This window comes from Pygoscelis adeliae, unplaced genomic scaffold (assembly GCF_000699105.1).
Source record: "Pygoscelis adeliae isolate BGI_AS28 unplaced genomic scaffold, ASM69910v1 Scaffold4, whole genome shotgun sequence".
Taxonomy (NCBI): Eukaryota; Metazoa; Chordata; class Aves; order Sphenisciformes; family Spheniscidae; genus Pygoscelis; species Pygoscelis adeliae.
Window position 1 is genome coordinate 10938940 of NW_008824986.1, and position 21060 is coordinate 10959999.

Consider the following 21060-nt stretch of genomic DNA (forward strand, 5'->3'; position numbering starts at 1 on the left):
TCTCTCGCTCTCCCTGATACTGCTCAACCTACTCACCTCCTCCCGGAGCTCTGTCACTAAGTGGAGGAGTTCCTCTACCTGGGCGCACCTCCCATAAGAGCAGGGCACATCCTGCAGCCTGACACCTGGGTGGCAGCATGTTCCCACCGCAGCTCTGTCTGGGAAGCTGCGTCAGTCATGGTGGGTGCAGAGCTTAGACAGGCCATGGCTTTCTGCCGGGTGGATATCATTGCTCCCTGGTCAAGCTGGCAGAGCTTCAGTGCCCTTCCTGCATGCTCTTCCACACGCCCTTCCATGCAAACTGCCGTGCCACGCCCTTGCTGCCATGCCACGCCCTTTTTGCACACCCTGTTAGTGGCACTCCTGGTTGCTAGCACTCCCCAAAGGCTTCTTTTATACGTAGGGAGGGTTGCCCGCCGTTGCTCCTGGCCCCACCCAGGTCTCATCAGCCACTGTGGCGCGAGTTGTGAGCTCCTGGCAGCTCTCTCAGCTCCCCTGAGGTTCCTCCGGTTCAGGAAACCCCCCTGTGCACTGCACTGGAGCGCTCCACTGAAGATCCTGCTGGCACCGGAGCTGCTCGCCTCGGTGACTGAGGCATAAGATGAAAGAGGTGACATGAAAAGATATTTTCTGTTGAAATCCCTAAGAATTTTCTCCACAGACTTCAAATGCAGAATGAAGATCTCACCGTCTGCTCAAAACAATGAATAAGGCATTATAGGCAATCCACAGAAGAATAATCCAAGTTTAATTTTTGGACTTAATTAACTGACTTGGTGTCTGATGACATCTCTCACTCTACAGGTGGCTCTTCTTGCTAATTGATGCTTTTATTAATACTTCTAGTGTCTTGTTCACATAGGTGGAACCTATGCAATTTTTCCCATTAGCTCTTTCAGTTAATATTCTAAATCCTGCTTGAATACTTTCTCTTTTCCAGAAGTCATTACTTTCCAATGTCGCATTGTAGCGGAGCTACAAGCTGGCGCTCCTGTTCTTGCCGCTACACATCACACCATAGCATGGGTAGAGTTACCTGTGCTTCCCCGATGCCCTGGCAGCGCTCACCGTCCCTGCTCCCTGCCACAGGTGCTGCTAACCACTGCGCTCAGGGGCACAGTGCCCAGCAGGATCCCTTTGGGATCTCCCTGCCTTCCGCTGGCAACTGGAAGCTGTGCCCTTTCCTCTCTAACCAAGGAAAAAGATGGATTCAGGTTTCCTTTTCTAATTCCATCAAAGACTGGGGCTATTCAGAGTCATGATTTTGGCTTGAAATTACCTAAAAACTATTCTAGTTATTACTATGAAACATTACAGCAATTAGGTAAATCTGCTCACCTGGTTAAGAAAACATTTAGCAAAATCCGCACCTGGCTCTTCAAAGTGTTAGCTCGCTGTCTCCCAACACCAGCCCACCCAAAGCCACATCAGAAGCCATTCAACATCAGTGAGCCAGAAGGATGAACAAACTCACCTGGCAGCTTCAGCACCAATCTTCAAAGCCTCATGAAATAAAGTCATTATTTTCTATTGTACAATAAACTCTATTTGCTGAAAAAAAGCTGTAGTTACTCATATTTGAAAATTGTTTTAGTTGGGTTAGGGTAGAAAGGTACACCAACATCCAGACTCCAAATATAACTCCTTTGGGCTTTTGCAAGTGTGGGTTAAGCTTAAAAGATAGAGGTCAGCAACAAACAAAGAGTGATTTGAGTACATGTGTGAGTCTGAACTAACATTTCATGTGAGACTGGTTTTATGAGGGCTACATGGTGCATTTCCAAGGCATCAGCTCAACAGCTGTGTGTTTTCCTTTAATTTCTGAGAGGGCTTTTCAACATAATAGTTCTGTGATTTCTTTAAAATTTTAGTTAGAACTGAGCCTAGAGCTGAGAGTCTCATAACCATAACTCAGAAACTGGATTTGGAGCCGAAAAATAATTCAAAATGAAAAAAAAATTTTTTTTTTTTAATTGGCTATACTTGGTGATAATTCTTGACTTATTCTTCTGTGCTGCTGCAATTAGCTATGATTCTGGGGACATGCTTTTGTGACTAAAAAGATAACTCTCTTGTTGGGAAGAAAATTCCCTCTCTGACATAAATCTTTGTAACAGGAGTTTATAGAAAAGTGGTAAATATGAGGAAAAAAAAATCAAATACCCCAAGCTAAACAGGATCTAATTTATGAACATACTGCTTTAATTTGGTGATGGCTGAGTGAAGCAGGCATCTGGTGTGCCCAGAAAAGCAGCATTAGCTTTTGGCTAGGACCTTGATGGGGACAACAGGAGACCTGAAGGACATACAAACTGTAGTCAGAGAACTGAGAGAGACCATCTGGGCCACTGAATCCCACCCTTGACTAACACAGGCACTTTGCATCATCTCTTCAACTCATACGCATGCTGAGTTTCACCGTATGGATAATTAAGCTGTTTTCTTTTTCCTTTCACTGCCCTCTCTCTGATCTGTCTTTGTACAGGGTCTATATAACACTGATGCAATAATCATATATTGGTATACGATCACTGTTGTTGCTGGTAATTTTATTTGGATAGTTTCTAGCTGTAAAATCTCACTTGTAGCAATTCTGGTTAATGAATATTTTCATTTTTCATTGGCAAGTGATTTACTACTGCATAAGTCATGCTGGCTACTGTCTAAGGGTAGCTGGTTGCTACCTTGTCTCAGTCATTCTCTGCTGAGACAGTGGCCTCATTGTTTTGTGCACTGATGGTAGCAATAATCCGCTTTAAAAGGAGCATAAAAGAAGATGAGCAAAGATTTGCATTGCATCAACCATGAAGATTGCATAGTAATAACAGACATAGTTTCTTGGCTGCCGTTTTGGTTTTTCACTAGACTTTGCAACTCATAACCCTCAATTTTTTTGCCAGCAGAAAGGCCCCATGTTAGCTTCTCTTCACACTACGAATAGAGCTAAGAATGAATTAGAAAAGTCTAAAATCCCAGAGTCTTATCTCTTCCTCTTCAAACTGTTGTCCATATTTAAGGAAGCCTACACCAATATACAAAATTAAAGTGATCTAATTATAAGACTCAAGATCCTCTAAATGTCAGATGTAGACCGTAGTGCTATATAACATAGTTTAATGCAACGCCTGCTCACAGTCAGGTAAATTACATTTCCCACAAAGTATCGAAGAGGACACCAGGAAGGGACATGTTCTAGACCTTGATTTATAATGACACCTAACGTAAGTACCTGTCCATCAACAGCAAAAATCCCAAAATGAATGCTGATTCTCAGCCTGAAAAACAAAACAGCACCATTAATTATCATTTTTACATAACACGAAGGGATTATGGGATGGGGGTGGGAGGAAGAGGTTCTACATTTTCATCTCCTGAGGCACAGAAGTAGTAACAACAGGTAACTCAGCCAGAAAACTTTTCTCCAAAGTTTAACTGGTGTGACTGACATTCCAAAAGCACTTTCATTTTTGACCTACTAAAATGCATTCACTGCAGTGAGTCTCACCCTATCTGGCTGCTACTATGTTTAAAATGCCTCAGGGTGTATTTTGCTTCCAATAAAGCACATTAGACCTACTTGTCTAAGAAATAGAGCTGCTAATCTTGGCAATGCTGTTGATTGTGCATGGCCTGTGCACACCCTGTACATGGACAACTAAATTTACAAACCATTTCAAAATTACATATAGCTAGCAACAAAAACGAGGTTTGCGATATTTGGATGGCTGAACTTGATGCCTGATAAATCTCTCCTTTCTGCTTTCTTTCCAGCTCATTCGGAAGGTGCAACGCATATGTCAGAAGACAGAATTTCACTTATAATATTTTATGTACTTTGAAATTGGAAGGTCCTTGTAGTTGTAATGATGCTGATTTTTTTTAACGATGTCATTGCAGATGATGTTTAAAATAAGCAAAGCTTCTGCATTACTCCCACTGCTGGCGAATGGACACCTTTCCTAGGAAGTAAAACAAACAAAGAAATACCAGACTGCTACAAGTAAACAAAACAAAACAAAACAAAAAAACCAAAAAAACCCACCCCAAAACCCACAGAGAATAAGGGGCAGGTTTGTGGCTGAGACTGCTAAATAGCACCATGAACTTTATAGATATCTAGAATCTAGTGACTTCTGTAAGTCTTTTGCCCTGTCTGGCCTTCTAATAAAGAGCAGCCAGACAAAAGAGAAGAGTTAAGAGTCTGTTGAGAGCTGTTCTTTCATTTTGGTGCAGGTTTTAGGTCTGACATGAACTGTTGCCCTAAATGTGTATGAATCCTTGTGATGGCCTTGGTCTTGCAGTATGATAACTTTTGAGTATCATATGTTGATTTGATTATTGTAAAGTTTCTCTGCAAATTGTTTTAATTCAATGAAAATCTATCTTGAGAAGCAAGTGAGGAAGAAAATGGACTGGTAAATATTTAAAAGGTTTTAGAGGATGGTGTCACAAGTATAGGTTTTGATGATTTTACTTCTACAACGTGGTTTAACCTAGAACAGGAAAAAATCTGTGACTAGAGAGAGTGACCCTTCCCCACTGCGGCCAGGTTGTACAAATATCCCCCTGAGTGATGTTGTGTGGCTCCACATTCCTACAGACTATATCAGAGCGTTTAATGACAGGGGAACAGACTGAGTCAGTACAGTTGAATTTAATGGTGGCATTTCCAAACGTAAAGGTTGCAGGGTGAGGAATTAAGAAATATTCTTCTGGAAGAAGGTTTTGTGTGTTTGTCTGCCTAAATATGTGTAATGGCAATATATTCTCTAATGAAGTAATGTAAGGGAGGCAGCAAGAAAACCTTTTAATGGTGTGTAATGCCTATTAATGTGGATAAAAGCAAGAAATGGGAATCATAAAGCAGATATTGTCTGCACAAAGAACAGAGGAGATCTTTTGCTGGTATTTTTCCAGTTATTGAACTATCAGGTGTGACTGTATAACACAAAATATGGAAACCCAACAAATGTCATACTAAGTACTTTTCAAAGATGTAATTGATCATCAAATTCCAACAACGGTTTAGGTACTTTAGTTGATATTGAGATTAATATACAGCTTGCTGTAGCAAGAACCTCTTCAGTTTCTGACCTTGGCTGATAGTAAAACCCAATCAATATTTAGACCAAGCAAGCCTTCCAGAGAGGATGCATTGAACACATTAGTTTTCTAAAAAAATACTGTCATCAGCTAGAAAATCTAATCCACTGTGAGGAATATGATGGGACAGAATTGAGTAACAACCTAAAAGAACGTAAATATTCACCTAAATAAAAATACTTCAGCACTGGTTTTGCTTTTTTGGCTTCATGATTTTCTACTGCTACTTCCCTCCCATGGAGAAAGTAGTTAGCTCCTGCATAAAGGCAGGAGTTTACTTTGACGTTCTGGTTAGAGGATATCGAATCAGCAATGCGATATAACTGATACATCCAATCAAGACTAACCAGTGCATCTTAAATTTCAAATTGTCAGGTACATATTACATCCAAACATTTCATTGCCCAAGAATTATTCCTGGGAATGCTCTGAGTGAAAAATAACAGATTCACAAATGTTTTACATTTCTTACTCAAATTTCTTAATAACAAGTCTGCTGACAATGTAACATAAACGTAATCAAGTAATACCTATTACTTGATTGGAATAGCATTTTCATCATACAGTTATGTCTTGTTATGCCTATATAAGAATATAAAGTATATTGTTAAAATATATAATGTTTTGTTGAGTTTTATTTAATTAGTGTTCCCAATGTCTTTGGGATCTTAGTTAGAGTTGATTATCCAAGGACCTGTTAGACTGAGGGAAGACCTAGTTTCCAAAGGGCTTCAATCTAATCTGATTTTGTGCAGATTATTATGCATGGCATACAACATTATGTCTGCAAAATACCTGTGATGTCCTTTTGCAAGCACATATAAGTGATGGAGCTCATATGGACAAAAACAGTCCTAAGTGGTTTCTTCAACAAGACTGCTTTCAACCAATGACATCAAGTAAGCTAAAATACAAAAAAAAAAAAAAAAATTACTTTTTATTTCATATATGTATATATATGTATCTGTTATGGTTTGTTTGACTGTAGGATTTCCATGAATATAATGATAGACTTATTAAATCTTGTCCAATGTCTTGACAGCAAAATCAATCTTTGAGAAGCTATTCAGAGGTTTGAAAGCCATTTATAAAATCAGAAGAGTTTTATCAGATTAGTCCTTCCCCCATCCTTGCCTTGACTGTAACATAGTTCCTAAATCCAGTTGCAAGATTTCTTTTTGTGATCTGTAAATCTCTGATACATCTGGGGCTTGGCACTGGGACGCATGCAACTTAATCATGTAGTCACCAAGCAAGCCTTAGGCAGTCAGGCTAATATCACCTGCCCATCCCAAACAGAGCAGAAACTTACCATAGGCAAGGAATCCTCAAAAGAAGCTCTTCAGTTGTGAAACTGGCTTTTATTATGTGATGTTCTGCCACAACCTAGACTGGCAACACCTATAGCATCCTGATTTCTCAAGGCTGTCTTGAGGAAGGGGAAGAAGGGTGAGCCATGGGGTGGTTTTCAAGAGGCACACATAAAATTATGAACACCATATCTTGAGAACAGCCAGTTCTGCTCTCCTTGCATTTTTTAGCTCGGGTTTGTAGGAGAAACACAATGCTTTCATTTCCTCTCTTTTACGGATCGTCAGTGGGTAAGGTTTATTTTTATAGTCTGACTTGTGGCAAGGACTTTAAGGAGCTGCTCCTGCAAAAGACAGTGTGTGCTGCATTTCCCTAGAGCAAATACCAAAAGGGGACTTCTCCCAGTCCTCTCCTCCACTGCCCTCACAAACCTTCACATGGCACCTCTGTGTTGGCCAAGGTGGTATCAAGAAAAAGAAGGAAAATGTAAAGGGAGCTCAGGGAAAACTAGTTTTTCTTCCTTTGGACTGATGAACCTAAAAATAACTTTGAACAATGACTTATTTTTTTTAATAGCCATTTATTGGATTAACTGTTTTATAAATAATAATCTAATGCATCTGGCCAGGAAATGGATGAAACACTACCACTTGCATGTCTTTCCTTAATGAAATGCACATTTTCTATACTGCTGGGCAGTGAAAGGTCTGGCCCATATTTGATACACACTAGAGTAAAAATAAGTAAAAATAAATGTAGCAAACACAGCTGCTAAATCTCCACCTTTTTCCATCCCATTCCCTTCAGTGGAGAGCATCAATTATTTCCAAGTACAAGATTAGTTCAAGAAGAGCAACAGAGGGATAGAGGCTAGAGCAATTCTGTGCTTTGGAAGACACAGGTATTGTGCTTAGCACACATCTGCAAGGCTTGCCCTCTTAAATCAAATGCTGCTCCACTGCAGTATCTTAATTGTTCCAGGTGTTGTAGTCAGTAAACATTTGCTCAGGTTTTTATGTGTGTACTATACTTTGAAGATTTGTTTTCTATTTAAAATATTTGGGCTTGCTTCTGTTTTTGTAAAAGCTTTTGTCACACTGGAAGAAAAATTAACTCTGGTAAACCTATGTGGGGTCATGGGTTGTTTGTTAACTTATCCTGGTAGAACTATATTTTTCCATATGATTTGTTTTTGTAATATTCTCACACCAGTGATAGCTCCCTGCTAGCAAATAAAACTAAAAAGAAAAATGAAGAGTGAAGTGAAATTGCATAGACACACTGTAATACTCTGGTTATAAAAAAGAAAAGTAAGTATTGGATGGCAAATGATGAGAATACATTCAAAGTTTAAAATTCTTTACATCGGTCATTACAGTACCAAGCTTTTTTATGTTACAGTACAGAACTGAAATAAAATGGGGTCTAACAGCAAGGATAGTGACAGTAATTCCTCTGCAGAACATGCACAGAAACTTCATCTGTATTCTGGCATAAAGCTTGTGTTCAATTGTACTTTTTAGTTTTATTGTCATTGATTGCATACCAAATAGAACAACAATATCCAATACACTCAGATGGTTAACTGTATCTAATGTGTCTGCTATAGTTTACCTGAAATGTTCCATCTTTTTAATCAGTTCATCTCTCCCCTCCAGAAGAAGAGTGAAGAAAAAGGGAGACATTATCAGCTCATTCCCAGAAGCCTTTTTTTTCACATCCAAAGATCTGAAGAAGATACAAATAAAAGAAAAATGGACCCTATTCAAAACTGGGTGTTACTGAACTCAGAGATCTATTTCTAATTAACTTGACTCACGTGTCTTCATCTCACATATGAGCACAATATAATTTTAAAACAGACTATTGTGCATGGTCTAAACAGGTTCCTTCTTCTCCATCACATATATAAGAAACTGCTTGACTTTGCTTTCAAAGCCCTTCACAGCCAGTCTTCATCATCCTCCCCACTACAGTGAGATACTGACTCTCCCCCACATTGACCAGATGTCATGTCCATTAGCTTTCATATAGGCAGCTCTTGTGCTTTCTCCAGTGCTCCCCTCATACCTGGCGCAGCTTCCTTAAAGGTCTGTAAATCCACCTTACTGTCCTGGGGAGAGATGACCAGCAGACCTACTGATTAGCTCTATCTCCTTCTCATTGAGCTTTGGTTACGCTTGTTCTCTTTTATTCAGTACATACTTGCACTTGGGGCTTTTATTTTTCCTGCCCAATGTGCAGGAGCAATGTGGCCAAGACATCCTAATAGTTAGCATAATTTATTTCCTGGACTTCGGCCAATGTGTTGATTCAACCTAGTGCAGAGCCTCCTGGAAAGCCACTCACCTCCAGAAAGACATGCTGTCCCAGCACCAAGGGCTGGATCTGCTGGAGTTGACAGTAGTGGTGTCATCCTTCCCATTGCTCCTCCATGCGAAGAGGCACAAGCATTGCAGTGCGCAGTGCACACTCTGTTCCTCGCCAATTAAGAAACACCTCAGATCATTATGCCTGATGCACCATACATTAATTATTAGCTACAGGAGGATGGTTCTTCCACACCGACTCTCGGTGTAACACAGCACACACGGCAGTCCAGGACTGCTGACACATAATCAGTTGTAGAGCCTGTGGCAGGGCTGAACAGCCTGGTGTTCCTACAGAACATAAGAAGCGGCCCCACAAGAAAATCACTAGAGATGAGACACCTGAAAAAGCATTGTGTCTGCCACAGGTTGTGTTTCAAGAAAACAGCCAGTCACGTACATCAAAGTGTCTGTATGTGTTGCTGTTGTTAGAGCAATCATTTCTTTTAAAACCAGCTACACTCTAGTAACCCACCTCTGGGTGCTCCCTGTGGGTTTGGTTACTCAGACCTTGGGGGACAGTTTGGCCACATGCAAAAGACTGCGAAGCATGGCCTAGTATTTTTTTCGCTTTTCAAATTAAATAATTTGCAATCATTTCAAATAGCACTGTGTTTAGGAGAGACCGGGGTTGAACTTGGGAATTTTGCAGACACGCGCCTGCAGGAAGTGAAGGAGAGGAGGAGGTTGGTGATGGAGGGGTGAGATGCCCACATGGCAGAGAGGAAGCAGAGCGGCTCCAGCAGCACGTGGGCAGAAACGTGGCAGGAGCATTTATCACACCCACTGTCTGCTCTCACAGGTACCAGCCCCAAGACGCACAAACAACCGAGCAGGGACTCGCCTTTAAAATGTCTGCCTGCGGGACAGGCACAGAATAAGCCCTCGGAGAAGCAGGGATGTGGAGACGAAGGACAAATCTGCCTAGACCTTTGGGGTCCAAACCCTGGCAGAGCTCATCCCCGCTGTCTATGCAAAGTTGGGCTGATGGCAGCTTTCAGCCTGCTCCAGAGGGGAAAGGCTCATGCAGGCAGCCTCCGAGCCTCTCGCAGATCTCCGCACATGGATGGTTGGGAGTTTATAGCTTCATCTCCCCATCCTTCTCTAGTTCAGCAGCCGGTGGGTGACACTGTCGGCACAGGAGGCCCCAGGGATGCCCGCTGCGGCTGAGCTACCTGCCGGCCCCTCCGAAGCGGTTTTGCATCAAGGCTACCGCTGCCTTGCCTTATGGTGAGTAAAAGTCATAAAACTACCATCAGCTCAATGACTGTAATGACTACTCTGAAGCTTTTTATAGGCGATAAGCTACTGTAAAGGTCTGCTGGTAATTTGTGGATAGGGTACATTACCATTATCCTTGAGGAATTTCTGCTTCCTTTTTATATGCCTTTTTTCTCTTGAGGGGACTCTGAAATTAACAGGAGGCGTTAGTCTGAAGCTTTGCCAGAGCCTCTCACTGAGCACAGACTGCATTTATTTCTCTTCAGACATGATCTGGTGCTCCTGAAGAGAGCTGCAGCCTGCTGATTCAGGGCTGGATATCTCCCTCTACCCCTCTGCGGTTCAGAGGACAGCAAAGGGGCAGTAAAGTGAATTGAAATTTCCTGGAAATGGTATAAAAGGAGGGGACAAGAGATTCTAAATAGCATAAACCAGCAAAAAGCTTTAATGGTCATGTATCATCACAAACCCCTCTGAACCAAGCAGGGGAAAAAATCTGGGAGGTTACTTGATTTGTGAACTGCCCACATCAGCAAAATGCTTCTGGTGGCTTCTGGGAGAGATACTGGGTGAAGTGGGTGATTTTTCCATATAAAGCAAGCTGCAGTCCTAGGTTTGGGCCAGTTCTTCCCGTAAAAGTCAGCCCAAATGAAAATTGACGATAACTGAGTCATTTACCCAGTAATGATAAAGCTCAAGTAAGTCCTCAGCATAGTTCTTCTGGGCTGTAGCTGACATGACTGCCTCGCCACTGATTTTTTCAGCAAACGTTTTGCACTGCAGGCAGTATTGCTACCAACAAAACAATCTTCCAGAGATCATAAAATGTTAAGAAGTTCATTTGTTTAAAGCATTATGAAATAGTTCCCTTGCAGATCTCATTCTTTAATTTCCTGCACTGGGGCTGAGGTGTGGGACACCAATACTGATAGATCAGATTAGCACCTCTGATACTTAGATTTTCCACCCCGCTACTGCAAAACACATCATCACCGTTGCAATATGAGCTCTGGATTCTGGACCTGTTGCTCTCAGGGGACTTGAACAAACTAACCAAAGCAAAAATAACATAAGCCATTCCTTTGATGGGGAAACTAAGCCATCTGGGTTGCTAATTTGCCTTTTGGGGGAAAAAAATCAAGGAGGAGATGACTTTTTCTCCTTTATCTTCTCAATAAATCCATATTCTCTCTGCAATGCAAGGCTCCAGACAAATCCAGCAACTGCAGCAAAAGCGTAGTGTGAATATAGTGGCTGAAATTAATCACTGACTGCAGACTGAGGAGGGTTTGTAGTTGCCAACTACGGTTTAAGGCCCAGCAAAAACTATTTGTGTGATTACCAAGCAAAGAACTTTTGGCACATTATTTGATATGTTACACACAGAATAGTGCTATTTAAAACAAGCTTTTTATTTAGGGTAAAACAAGAAAGAGACATGGGGGGAAAAAGAAAGATCAGGAAGACAGATATTATCCATATCACAATGGTACCTTCCAGCTCTCAGACCTGGGCATCATGATTTCATTGATATGGGCTTAGACAGCCCAAAACCAAACCAAACCAAACCTTGCCTTGCAGTGCTTGCAGTTTCTTCAGTAATTATCTCTCCTTGATGCTTTCAGAGTGTTGAAAGGGAAAACAAAATGTATATGATGGATTTTAGATGTTGTCTATATTTGTGGAAAAGGAGAATTTTGGAAAAATTAAGGCTTTGTATCACCTAATACCCATCTAAAAGTGTATATTTCTAAGATTCACACTGTTTCACCATAAAGATGATTTTTCTGAATATCTCTAAACATTTTTAATACACTTTTTAACGTAGCAGTGATTAAGAAAACATGCAGAAAGTTAATTGTGTTATTCTGGTGCTCTGGAGAGCAAATCTTGAGAGATGTGAGTGGTTCCACAAACAGGACAGAGGTCACACCACAGGAGACAACTCAGTGTTATGGTGCGGTGAGTGACAACAGCATTCTCCAGGGAATGATCCTGCTGCTAAAATTGCACACCATCCTATAGTAAGATCAGAAAAACATGTAGGATTTGCAAATGTTGTAGTACCTGACTTCTTAGACTATGTCTATACAAAACAATGCAATCGTCTGGGTTGAACTATCTCATCAATAGAGGTATTCCCGATTTTCTTTGAGAGAGGAAGGAATTTCATTCCTCTCAGTCTGGTCTTCAACCATCAGGTAGCTGAGATGGCAGAATATGCATGGTAGAGTTTCATGGGTCATTGGGAGAACCAATAGAAGATTTTTCCTGATATTTGATCCAGAGTTTGCCTTGCCCAGTCTCACCCCATTGCTCGGTGTTACTCCTTCCCCTCGTTGTCCCCTCCTGAACAGTGCTCTTTGGAGCTCAGCTGCCTCCTCTGCACTGCCCACCCACAGCACCGCTTATTTCACATGACTGCAAATGCCCCAGAGAGTTCTTCAGAAACAGAAATTCTCTAAGAGACAAATTTCTCAGCTATTAATGTAGGTTATGGTCCTTACCTTGCTGTGTCCCTTAGCCTTTATGGTTGTAGAAATGTGAATAACAAACTGCCAAGAGTCAAAGAAAGTGAAGGACCAGCTCCTTGATGGGGAGGTTTTCCTTGTAAATGCAATTGTTCAGCTATACTGCTAAAGAAACCAGGCACTATCCCTGTTTAAGGCTTGCTTCTTCATTAATCAGGTTCTGTTTCTCATACACACACGTACACGTTTTAACACAATGAAAGACCAAGAAAATGAAAAGCCTGCAAATATGGCAAAATAATGTGATCATTCCTTAAAACATCCAAGGAAAGTCATGACTCCCATTCTGTTTGTACAGCACTAAGCTGCTGGGATGCTGCGCACCCTCTGTGTCCACCCCACTGAGGTGTTAAATCACCCATGGCCCGGGCAACCCCATTTCTACACATTGAACCGCCCTTCACCATTGCTCCGTGTGCAGGGGCTGTCAGAAAGTTAGATCAGACCTGGGCGTCCACTGTTTCCTCCTTCCAGTCTTCCTTTGCTGAAAACGTCAGTCAGAAGCAAAATATTTCATCCTCCATTTTTATTCATTCTTTGTCCGCAAAAGTTTTAATAGCACAAAACCAAAAGAGGGCAAATTTGCTCCATTTGTATTGTATATTGCAATGATTGGCAAACAATGAAGTGATGCTTTGCTCTAGACCCAAAGAGGTTTTTTCCGTTGAAATGAAATTTGGAATGGGTGAAGTCCCAGCTAAGCAGTACTTTTCATCAGTGTAAATGTAAACATGCGAGGAGGCAGGCAAAGAGCCCAAAAGCCCATGAGTGAATCACCAGAACAGTCCTGTCCCTGGATTTTCATGTAATGAAATAAGTATAAGCAAAAAAGATAAATATTGAGTTTAAACCTGGGAAGCCTAAATTAAAACATAAATCAGACTTTTACAACTCGGAGTTTCTTTTGGTGGTTCCAGATTAACCACAAGAGGACAGTAGTTCATGGCAAAAAGCACAGTACATACTGTTGCAGCTGACAGAAATGCATTATGCAACCAAGACTTACGTTGTGTGTACACGTAAGGATTTTCTGGATGAAAACAAGTAATTTCAGCTACGCACCAGTGAGGGATTTCACAACTACATAAAATTCTATATTCTATTTTTAACTAGCAATATTCACCTTGTCATCCTCCCTCGTTTTACAGTTCTAGTGTGTGCTGATGCCTTGTGGTAGTTAAATGTCCTTCCTGCTCTCCTTTCCCAGCCTAGGAGCCCAGCCCTGCATCAGGCCAGGCTTGTGCATCAAACCCAAGGAGCTGCTCTGCTTGGTTAATCCTGGGGATGGCGTTAAGGTCATTTTAAGGTCATTAATAGCTCTAGGAAAATGCATAAGATCAAGGCATGTTCATATCAGTGACGTACCTACCCTTGACAGCAAACAGAGCTGCTCTCCATCTCCATTGGAGCTCAGTCCACTTCTGGCCCTACAGCAACACCTGCACAATATTCTGACCCATTCCCACCCCCTTTTTCTGAAGCCAGGCTTCAGAAACGCTGCAAGGCTTTGCCACTTTCAAGCCACCCGTGGAGCAAGCTCCCAGGGATGAGGTGACACCCCAGCATCTCCCCCGCATCCAGGGAGGTTGCTGCTTTCCCTGTCCCAATTTCCTGCTGCCTTTCACCAACTTCCCTGGCAGCAGGAGGCTGCTCTACCCACCTAGGCTCCCAAACTACAGTTCCCCCTTGATTACTGTTCAGTCAAGTCTTAGACCAAAGACACCAAAATAATCCCCATGCTTGCAGCTGAGAACTTGTCCTATAGATCTTGTTGAAAGATTTACCAGCATAAGGGTGGAGGATCTGGCCATAACCTGGCTGAGTCAGTAAACTACGGAGCTACATAATATGCCTTAAAGATGCTTTTTTGGTAAATGCAATGCCATTTCACGAACAGAGAGCCCTTCCCAACACACATATAGTGATGGGCCAGCAAGTCCCCGCCTTGCTGAAACCTTGTGTTGCCTGAGAATTATGGCTGTGCCATGCTTTGTGTTCATGCCAGCCTTAAAAACAGTGACTCCAGCCACTTTGTTGCATAAATGTTGAATTTTCGAAATGTGATTGTGATCTCGCTTGTTGTGAAAATATTCCTGTCTTGCTTCAAAGGCCTCATTTACAAGTGCCTGGGGGATGAGTCCAGCCCCTCTGCAGGATGAGCAGAGGGAACTGGGTGGGACAGACCACTTTAAAGCTGTCAGGGGAAGACTAAGGGGCATTGCCCAAAATCAAGGGGAGGAAAAGCCTAAGAAGAGCCTGTGAAATGGCAATTGGATATATTCATTGAACTGGAACTAAGACTTTTTGTAAAGGGTTTCAGTTAATCTTGTGTGAAAAGCTCCAAGTTTCATTATAAATGACTTGTAAAACAACTTAGAAATAATGCACTTTACACGAATATGATTTCATGAGTGCAACACTGATGGCTTAGGAACATCCATGAGTCCAGAGCCAGAGATGCACCTACAGAAAACCAGCAAGAGGAAGAAACACAGAGACCCTTGAAGGAAGAACCAAATGTCTCTCCTTCCTTCATCCCAATCCTTTCAAAATCCTGGGGCAGAAGACTTGTTCATGGGCAGAGTGAAAAAATGCTCATTCCCTGCCAGAATAGCAGAGTTTATTTCTATTAAAAATTACAGTAAATAAAACTGGGAAATATGCAATAAGTCTCAAAACCAATGCTATTAATACTGTCCAATCAATCAGGTTTTTTTCTTTAAAACCACTAGTGTTCTCTCAATCAATATTATCTTCTCTATGAACCTACATGAAGGAACCACATGTACAGGATATTTTGTGGGGGGAGTTTCTTTGCTTTACTTCATTTTTGTGACTGCTATAGCTTTATTCTCAGAAAATCAAGTTAATTGATGGTTCTGAGTCACATTTTGTGCCAAAAGTAAGTCCACTGCATTAAACTGTGATCCAGAGAAATGCCTTTCCAGTAGAGCTGCCCCTCCTCAGTGTCAATATCAATTTTTTTCTTCCATTATGACCTTTTGGGAGTCCATGCATGAGTAAAGCCTTGGATACACCACAAACTGAAAATGCTGGGAGCTGATTTGCCCTTTTTCTCTCAGAAAGAGAAAAACCAGTCACGACTACCAGCTACTCCATGTTACTTTTACAGGTCAGCAATTTGTCTCTGTAATGGAAAAGAAAAATGCTATTAATTCAACTAATGTATTACATATTAATTACCAAAATTATTGAAATAAACTTTTTAAATAGTATCAAGAAAGTAATTATAAAAGTAACTTTATACATAACACTTTTAGATCTAGAATGAGAAATGTATGTGACTACTAGGGGCCAAAACATGGCACGTTTAATTTAAACCCTGGCAGCAAGGGGCAGGTTCCATTGCAGCTATAATAAATTACATACAAGTGCTACAGAACAATAACAAAAACTGTGAGCCATCCATTTCAGTACCATTTACAAGAAATCAATATCAATACTTAATGCAATACTGGTGAAAAATGAGCAAAGATACAGAAAGCATAATAAACCAGTAATGAAAGACCTTGCAGTGTTTCACTTTGGAAGAAAAAACTAACTGTCTATATTTTCATGTAGAGGGATATTTCACTGAGGCAATGTGCTGGAGGTATGAGTGTTTTGCAGATCTAAGTTTAAAATAACCTCTTTATTAAATTTAAAAAAAGTTCTTTAAACTGTGGATTACTAGCTTAGTAAAACTCATACATATGGAAGGAGGCATTTCATCTTTCTATGGTCCTGAATATTTTTCATCAGAGTGCCTCAGATCAAACATCATTCTGTTACATACCTCTCTGAAGGCACAGGCAAAGCCACCTTCTAGTAAATTTGGATGTTCTGTTTGGGAGAGGCAGGGTTTAAACATTCTACCACCAGTGAACTAAACAGGATATTTCATCAGGTAGCCCTATTTTCTCCACTGGTTTCAGTCTCCAGCTAAGAAAAATGTGTTATAATACCTTTCAGAAAGGATCTATTGTAAGGTGGAATCTGGGACAAAATAATCCTGAAAATAACAAGTGTGAAGTCCCCATCTAGTGAGGCTACCAAACATCGGTGAATTGCCATTTGTCACCACAGCTACCATCCTCATCAATACAATCACCATCATCCCTTTGCTCTCCATCAAGCTAAAAGGCCTTTCAGGAAAGCTTCAGCTCTCCTAGATTTTCCTTCAGCTCCCTGAATGCCTCAGAGGACAGTAAGAATTATAAAGTAAAACAATTATAAAACTAGATGTAAATGTTGCATGCTTAAAAAAATGGCAAGACAAATAGTAGAAGATGCATTACAGTTATACACAGTGTTTATAGGTAGATAGATGGACAGACAGACAAACCCTCCTATTGTCATCACTTAATTACCATGGCTCGATTGTTGTGACCTTCCTTAGTATTCCCATTTAAGTTCCTTCAGTGGTTTCTCTCTCCCCTTGCCATTAGCCGTATGCATCCTGCCTTTGCCTTTGCAACCCTCCCCTGCTCTCAGTGAAAGCCTGGTAGAAACATCTCCACCATGTCTCATACATCCCCTCTATGGTACGGCAACGGAGATCAACTCCCTTCAGTCGCATGGCTGTCCTTCTCCTCATGGGCAGGGTGACAGGTATACCTAGAAGTCTAGGTATAGTCTAGTGTACAGTAGACTACCAAGAAGAAAGGAACATCTAAACATACCTTTTTGGCCAGCAAAAGCTCTGTTTTACTATGATCAAAAGGGAATTACCAATATACTTTAAAAATGGCTCATAAGCCTTTTGGAACAGATCGACTTCAAAAGGGTCCTGCAATACAGCCTTCAGTGTTTAGCTGATACCAGGCATCTAGTAACAAAACATGCTGATAGTAACTATAAGAAACAAACTTCCACAATTTAGTACCCCAAATCAAAGTTCTGTTGTACCACTGCCCCATCCAGTACAGACCTCTACTAATCATGTGTGTGGGGAAAAAAAACCTTTCTAATAAAACAAAGAGAAAATTAATGTTGTCCAAACAATAAAGCCTCAACAATAAATAGCTTAGTCCAACTGCTATATTTGTTCTTGTACAAACATAAAATCTTCCTCACTAGAATATATCAAATATTTGCATGCAAGCATTTTCAAAACTTGAAGTTTGACCTTACAGCTTCTCTTTCATGAGCACAACCACAAAAAAGCTTGGTTTGAGGCTGGGTTCATCCTTCATTCACACTAAAACCAGCCTGCATGACATATTGGGTTATCTTATGCAAAGAATATAACCTTTCACAAGGGGTCTTCACCAGCAGTGAAAACACTGAAATTCAATGGATCAAGCAGAGATATATAACAGCCTTCAAATGTGTTGAGGCCTTTCACAAAAAAGGAAGATGAGAAACTTGATGTGTTTAGTGAAATAATAAACAGGTTTAATTGCAGAAATGGAAAGTTTAGACATCAGAAGGAATGTTCTGGTGGAAACTGACGGAGATGGAGTCACACTCAGTCAAGGGAGGCCCCTTGGATGGTTTGCCAGGAGTGCATACAGCCAAGACTATCAGTAACAATGACAGAGGCACTCCATAATCCTATTGCAAGGCTTGTATGATGGGATTCAGTGCGAGATAAGGATGCCTTGCAACACTTCTAGCTTTAACCCAGTATCAATCCTAAGGAGGCTGAGGAAAAGGTGACAATGCTGAGGATGGCTGCTTAGGCAGTTGTCCTTCAGCTCAGACAACTGGGAGAGCTATTCCTGGCTGTTCCAAAATGAGCGAAAATAATCGCACATATGAAGATGTGGCAGTGAGACCTCATCCCTAACAACCACATGTGAGGTTTTGCCATCTACTTCATTGTGCACAGGGTTTCATTTTCTTACCTGGATAGTATTTTTTACCACCCCACTTCCCCACATCAGTGTGATTGCAAAGTCTTATTTAGTAGATTTCTGTTTTAATTTTTTTTCATTGGAAAGTGTGAATTCATCTTCAGACAACAAAGAATATCTCAAGGAAGAATTCATCAAGTGTTAATATATGAAAAGGGCAAGTGAGTCTGTCCTTTTGGACTCAGACCATCTTCTGGGTTTTGTTCATATAGTTCCTCAGACAGCTTAGAGCTGGTACATGACTAGAAGGGATGGAGAACAAGGTCAATCATGACGTTTTTGTACTCATTCACTCATCACAGCATAGCATAATACTGTGGCCGGTCTCTCTACATAATAGCGAATGGGAATGGAGAGGAGAAGGGCTGTGGGGTGTTTTTCGGGGAGCACCACAGGGCTGGGGCTGTCAGACCTGCCGTCCAGGTGGTCCAAAACACAAATTTTGCCCCAAGGACCAGAGCTCCATCAGGAGGGGACTTCCTGGGTCAACGCCTACTTTTGCTAGCTCTGTTAGTAACAACTATATGCCAGTCTTTCCCCCAGATTTCTCAGATAAAGGGTACAAGAAATCCATTTATGGGCACAAAATAAGAGCACGACATACTGCAAAAAATTTTGCATTTCTGGATTGTGTTGAATAGTACCTTACTTGAGCAGTTAGTCCCTTAAGGATCATGGTACTATCAGATGGCATACAGCACTACTCAGATGTTAGCAGCGTTATGTCCAGAACACTTACAGCTGTGTAAAAGTCAGTGGGAGCCTGGATTATGTGCAAAATGAATAATCATTGGGGAATGAAAATATTCTAAACATTGCTTCCACTAATCAGCTTTTAAACATATCCCCTCTCCAGGAGGAAATCAATTTTTTTGCAAGTAATACAAGGGATTCCTATTACATGGTATGAGTTAAGTCTCACTAATTAATCCCTTAAGTAAAATTTCTTTCTTTAAATTAATTCAATGCTTTCTGCTGCCATTCAGTTGTTTTGCCTGAGGACATCACATTTGTTTGCTCACTCCTACCTGTCTAGGCACACCCATCCAGTGTTATAATGCCCTTATTAGTTAAATGGATGATCCCTTGTCATAATTATATGAAACATATTGCAGTAAACATGCTTTAGATCACTCTTTAGATCTGCTTTTTGTCACAGAGTCCAAGCTGGTAATTTAAATATGACTCTAGCTGAGCATCACCAGAAAGAGCCAAATTCCACTGAAGTTAATGAATCTTTGCACTGATTTTAAGCGCCTTCGAGTTTAGGCCCTAATGAAACGACAACTTTTTTTTCCCTGGAATCGTCTTCTGAAAGTGATCCTCTACTTTTACTGCAATAGAAAGAGATACCGGGAAGGGTTTGGGGAAATAAAAAGTTCAATACCCAGTAGATGGTGCTGTAATCAAATCCTAAAACCTGTTACGCCAGAGCCACTTAGCTATGTGTCATGGCAAATTTCTGCAATTAATAAAGAAAGCATGTTTATTTTAAAGACACGTGTTACTGCGTTTAAAACATACTTATTAGTCTGAAGTGGTAATTGTCTAGGCAATATGCTGAAACACTCTGAAGAAATATGTAGTGTGTGCTTTACATGTCTTGCAGAGAAATGGTTTGTGGATCTTTTCCCATGTCACTTGGGCTCCGTGATCCTAGGCCTGCGGTATAATTTAGCTATAGCACAGAGAATTCACATCTCTCGTTTTAGGTAAGCAAAGCAAAATTCTTCCATCTGCATTATCTTGTGTGTTCCACGCAGGGGTCGGATTTCACAGGAACAGAAATGCGATCAGCTGATAAGACAGGAAAGGAATATCATTTCCCAAGTGAATAAATTATAAGTATTCTGTTTAAAAAAAACCTTGGCTTTCTTTCAAACTCTCTGACTTTGTTGCTACAGTCCTCTACCACCTGCACTTTCATATCTGATCCTCAAATTCCCCTGTTTTGTAACTGGAACTGAATACAATGGCCATGTCCTGAAATCAGCCCTTACTTTTCTCCTCTACAATCTTCATTAAAGCTTGCTGCTGTTGATAACCTTTGATCTCCTCTCCAGGTCTGCCTATTTCTGCTTAACTTTTGAATGGTACACACCTATCTGATATTGCAGGTTCTCCCAGGGAGGGAACTCATCCTCTTTGTAGATGTGCATAGGAGAATAATCTCTCAAAAGGAGCTGGGGAAAATTCAGCACTCAAAAGACAGGTACCTTGATCACACAGATACTGACATTGCAGAAAGCTAGGGACCATCACCGACTGGCAGAAAACCTTGATGGCAATTGCTGGGCCTAAGCATTTCAGAATTTAGTTCCATTTATAGATTTTTTTATTTGACCTGAAAGTCAACTTGGGCAGATGTCCTTTCTAGTGGGAGCAGCACCTGTGCACAACTTTCCTGGCCAAGACCTCAATTTTACACAATATCCCAAACACAGAGGCAACCTTTCATATGATAAAATACCAAACAAGCCTTTTGCTATTCATTGCCCCTCTTAACCATCTGGAAGTCGTAGCCAAAACAAGCTGCTGAAGAGGTGATCATTCCTGTGACCAGCCTTTGGGACTCTGCACCGACAGAAGTCTGTGCGTTTCTAAACAAAGTTCTCGCTCACTTCAGAAGCAAATTTAACACAACGCTTGCCCAAACAGTGTGATCTA